Source organism: Pelodiscus sinensis, chromosome 1, assembly GCF_052426305.1.
Source record: "Pelodiscus sinensis isolate ZL-2025 chromosome 1, ASM5242630v1, whole genome shotgun sequence".
Taxonomy (NCBI): Eukaryota; Metazoa; Chordata; order Testudines; family Trionychidae; genus Pelodiscus; species Pelodiscus sinensis.
Window position 1 is genome coordinate 220690510 of NC_143052.1, and position 4964 is coordinate 220695473.

The window sequence follows — 4964 nt, forward strand, 5'->3', positions numbered from 1 at the left end:
TTCTCCTGCCGGTGTTTTCATTGAAGTGTTGCTCTTCTGAACGAGTCCTGTGGGGGGGAGGGAGGATTCAATTCTGATGTAAATGATTCTAGGTGTATTAAAGCTAATGAAGTAAAAGAGGGTTGGATTTGGGTGTGTGTATGCATTTGTGGGGGGGGGGGAGGTAAGGAGTCTTGAAATGAGGGAGAGATGAATAAAGCAAAGTTTAGAAGAGTTTTTCTCCTCTTTAAAAACAGTCTTGTTAGGGGACTATCGATGAGCCACTAATTACAGTCACAAGTGTAAACAAAATATTAAATTTCACATTTGGCTTAGTGATAGCTTTTCATCACATTCCTGGGGCCTTGGCTCACAGATACCCTACCTAAACTTCCTTAGAATCACTCAGCAAGCCCATGCCAGAGGAATCACACCTATTTAGTCACCTTTTATTACTTACAATGAAATATATATGATTTAGCAGAGCCAAATACCATACAGGATTTATGAAGCTTGTGCTTTTTTTCCTGGCAGCAGCACGTTACAATAAGTGGTTAATCATTCCTCGAATAGTCGCATTTGTGCCATGGGACCACTTGGTATCATAGGCAACCCGGGGTCAGATCAGGATTTTATGGGCATTGGGAATTTTGCATCTGGCACTGTTCCCTCTCTGAATGAGTGTCGAGCCAATGCAGGAGGTTATTACGGTCCGAGTTCAGCAAGATATTTAAGCTTGTGGGTAGTCTCAATGAAGTTGATGGAACTATTCATGTTTAAAGTAACATATATGCTTTACAGAACTGAGACCAACTGCTGAAGTTGACTTTGGTTTACTTCAAGAGTAAAGGGGAAAAAGCTTACTGTAAAGAAAAGGTATGAATACTTTTTAAAATATGGATTGGATGAGTCTAGAGTCTTACCAGTTTATTCAAGCATTTAAGATCTAAAGTGAGTGTTGTTAATTAATATTTTAGGAAGCTGTCTTATCAAAACATAGTATATTACTGTTCTAGTAATGCTAAATGTAATATAGGATTAAAATCAAAATTATTCTATTTAGTGTTTGAGAACAGCTTTAAGAAGAAAAATGTAAGCTTTTATGTTACAAATTATATTTAGTCCCTACTTTAAAAGTAAGTTAGAGCCACCGATGCAATTTTCAGAATATCTGAAAACCAGGACAATTAAAAATTCTCTTAATCCATTTTTAAAAATAGTTTTGTACATCGAAAAAAACCCTTTTCTTCCTGCGATGACTCCTTTAATTACTGGTTGTAGATGGGCATAGTTTCTCTACTACTAAATCAACAGCAGCAGTCCTGCTTACATTTGTCCAGGCAACGGCAGTGGGACAAAAGCCATTCCCACAGCACTCTGTTGCCACTTTGTGAAGCATGAGATTCACCACTAGAAATCCCACCAGCTTTTTGAAAAGTGGAGCTAGCAGAAAAGAAAGGGGGCTCTGATTCAGGTGTGGAGTTCAGACGTGTCTACATCAGACTTGAAAAACTAATGGACTACTCCCATCAGAAAAATTATGTGAAACTCTCCCGAAGTTGGGATCCAGGATAAGAGTAAATCAAGCAACAATTTCTAGCTTGCTAAAAGAGTGAGGTTAGGAAAAAGAATGTACAATATTATTGACTTTCAGAGTCTAGATTCCCACTACCCATTTGTTATACCTGGACTATAAATAAGACAAACCTATTCCTCTTTTCTGATTGCCTGTAAACCATGATCCATTCCTATAAGGCCAGATTGCAACCCCCTTAGGGTATGTCTACACTACCCCGCTAGTTCGAACTAGCGGGGGTAATGTAGTCATCTGCAATTGCAAATGAAGCCCGGGATTTGAATTTCCCGGGCTTCATTTGCATGAAGCCGGCCGGCGCCATTTTTAAATGCCGGCTAGTTCGAACCCCGTGCCGCGCGGCTACACGTGGCACGGAGTAGCTAATTTGGATTAGGCTTCCTAATCCGAACTAGCTGTACTCCTCATTCCACGAGGAGTACAGCTAGTTCGGATTAGAAGCCTAATCCAAACTAGCTACTCCGTGCCACATGTAGTCACACGGCACGGGGTTCGAACTAGATGGCATTTAAAAATGGCGCCGGCCGGCTTCATGCAAATGAAGCCCGGGAAATTCAAATCTCGGGCTTCATTTGCAATTGCGGATGACTACATTACCCCCGTTAGTTCGAACTAGTGGGGTAGTGTAGACATACCCTTACTCATACTACTGAGTAGTAATGCCCAAGAGAAATTCTACTGAAATGAGCTGGGCTGATCAAGCGCTAGATCCTGCCACTGCTCATGATGCTACCCAGCAGAAGTGTGCTGAGAATGCTCCAGAATAGCTGGCAATCCAAAGCCCATCCATGCAACTGGGTCCAGGCCCCTGTGGACAGGTAGTGTGTGTGCTTTGAAAGAGTGCTTTCTGATCCTGGCAGTGGCTGCATGTGTTCAGGGCTGAGGGACTCATGATGTAACTGTCTGGTCCCTGTCTGTGCAGACAGTCCCATTTCTTGCATCCTGTGAGCATGGGAGAATATTAGGAAAAGCATCATCTTTAGCAATTACCTGCTGCCTCCTGGATAGCATGACCAGAGGAGAGGTAGCACTATGTGCCCCCTCTGCCTGGCATGACCCTTCTGCCACTGTGCATGCCTACAGAGCTGGGTGTTCATGAACCTCCTCTGCTACCTGTCAGCCATGGGAGCCTTGCTCTCCACACAAAGCACAGGTAAGAATCTGCACCACTGAGAAGCCCTAACCTTTGCACTATGAGCAGGCTCAAACTCCACGTGAGTAACTGCTCAGCAAGGTGCATGCATGGGTCACCTGCTGTCCCTTAGTATAGTGTTTGAACCACAGGCACCTTTTAAATAGTGTCCTGGCACCTCGGGCTTGGAACTTTTTCCGACACACTTTGCCACATATTTGTATTTTACTTAAAGTCAGCCTTGCATTTTTTAAGAGATACATCAGTGGCTCCAAGCAAGCCTGGCATGTAATAATCTGGCTTTTAGGTTCCACTTTAAAAAACTAAAATAAACGTTCAATGAAAAATGTAAGGGAAAAAATGCAAACATTTAAATCTGAGAATGATTCAGTGTTTATCTTAAGAGTCACTTTAGCTTCATAGTAAATCAATTAGAAACAGAAACCTTGCTGAATGCCACAGCTCTTGCACAGAGCTCCAGATGTGCGCTGACCGATTGCTTTCAAAAGCAGTAGGATAGTAAAAGTCTTTAATCATTTTAAGTGAGGAGCTATTTAAATCACAGAAGCTCACTTCTCTTTTCTTAATATCTGAAAGCCTGAAAAGCTTACTGAAAGGAGTGCTTATTATCTTGAATGGTCCCTTAGATTTCAGTGTGACTAGTCACAGTAAGAAGTGCTAGTAGAAAGTGTTTGCAAGGCTGCTTCCTGAGTTTGTGATTTAAAGGGTTCAAGAAAAATCATGTAAAACAGCCCCCTAGCTATCTAGCTATGGAGTGAGTGAAATCAAGTAAGTAAGTAGTTATATATTTATACTATTTATTAATGACTTCTTCTATTTTGTTACAACAAACAAGTGTTTCATGTGCTGTCTAATATATGCTGGGCAACTATCTATATATCATATGCATATACAAATTATCCACAATGTACATATTTAATTGTGTACAGAGTACAGAATAGTAATATAATAGTGGCTATATAGCTAAAAACCTATGCCTTTTATATAATCCAGCTCACACACGTGAAGTATTTCATTACATTTGCTGAAATACACGTTTGGCACAAGTAATAGGAAAATTGTCAAAATGAAGATACATTCATTCTGTCTTACTACAAGCTAGGGACCTATACCTGGAACGCTAGGGTCCAAAACAAAGATAAGAAAAAACAGCACACCAAGCTAGGGAACTGGAATGAGTTGATGGGTTGGATTTCAGTGACATAGCAAGAGATGTACAATTTGTAAAACCATCATTTAAATAATACCAAAAATGTGTAACTCTGGAAACTCACCTTCTGCATAAGATGAATGTAAAATCACTGCACAAGCCATCTTCCTGGAGACTGATATCATCTGAACCTTTTCCCTCTGCTATATTATTGTAGTCTTGGAGCAATCAACCTGACTGATAATGGCTTTTTGGTCTTGAGTATATTTCATAATGAAACAAAAGATTAAGGTCAGTTAATTGACTATACAATTTATGTGTGTAACTGTGCATGTGTATCTGTGTGTTCCACATACTTGCATTGCAAGATTAAGTGGCATAAATAAGGGAAGAAACTTTCAGGACAAGTAGTAGTTTCTTGATTTTGTTTCAGGGATTCTGTGTGCTTGCAATCGTCCCAGGGCAAGAAGGGAGGTGAAGTGGACGCTGCTGGACGGGCCAGATCATTGAGTGTTGAGGGCCCTAGGCATATTAATTTTCTCATTGAAGGTAATTGAGTGATTTCCGTTGTGGACATGCATCCTGGCAGAACACTCCCCTGGTCACTATCTGAACATGGAACCAATATGAACTTAAAAATAAGGGAAGAGTTTTTTTTAATGGAAATGGGAGTCAGGTTGAGACTCAGAGGAACAGCAGCTCAAGGGCCAAGGATCAGAATTGTGACCCAGAGAGTTTGCCAGTTTGCTGGATTCAGACTGCAAGCTTCTTCATCCCACTGGAGAAGATGACAGGAATTTGAAACAGGCCATGCAAATTGCAGTCTGAGGCAGCAATGAAACATGGGGACTCTGAAGGAGACTATGGGTATGTCTACACTACCCCGCTAGTTCGAACTAGCAGGGTAATGTAGGCATACTGCACTTGCAAATGAAGCCCGGGATTTGAATTTCCCGGGCTTCATTTGCATAAGCGGGGAGCCGCCATTTTTAAAACCCCGCTGGTTCGAACCCCGTGCAGCGCGGCTACACAGGGCTCGAACTAGGTAGTTCGGACTAGGAGGGTAGTGTAGACATACCCTATGAGAT

At 41.5% G+C, this 4964-nt stretch overlaps 1 long non-coding RNA gene across 1 annotated transcript; it reads left to right on the top strand.

Moving 5' to 3' along the window:
* Positions 1-681: 681 nt before the first annotated feature.
* Positions 682-4736, top strand: LOC142823734 (uncharacterized). The gene is made up of 3 exons (XR_016348771.1): positions 682-855; positions 4094-4167; positions 4310-4736. It is a non-coding gene; the product is annotated as an uncharacterized LOC142823734 (long non-coding RNA).
* Positions 4737-4964: the final 228 nt, after the last annotated feature.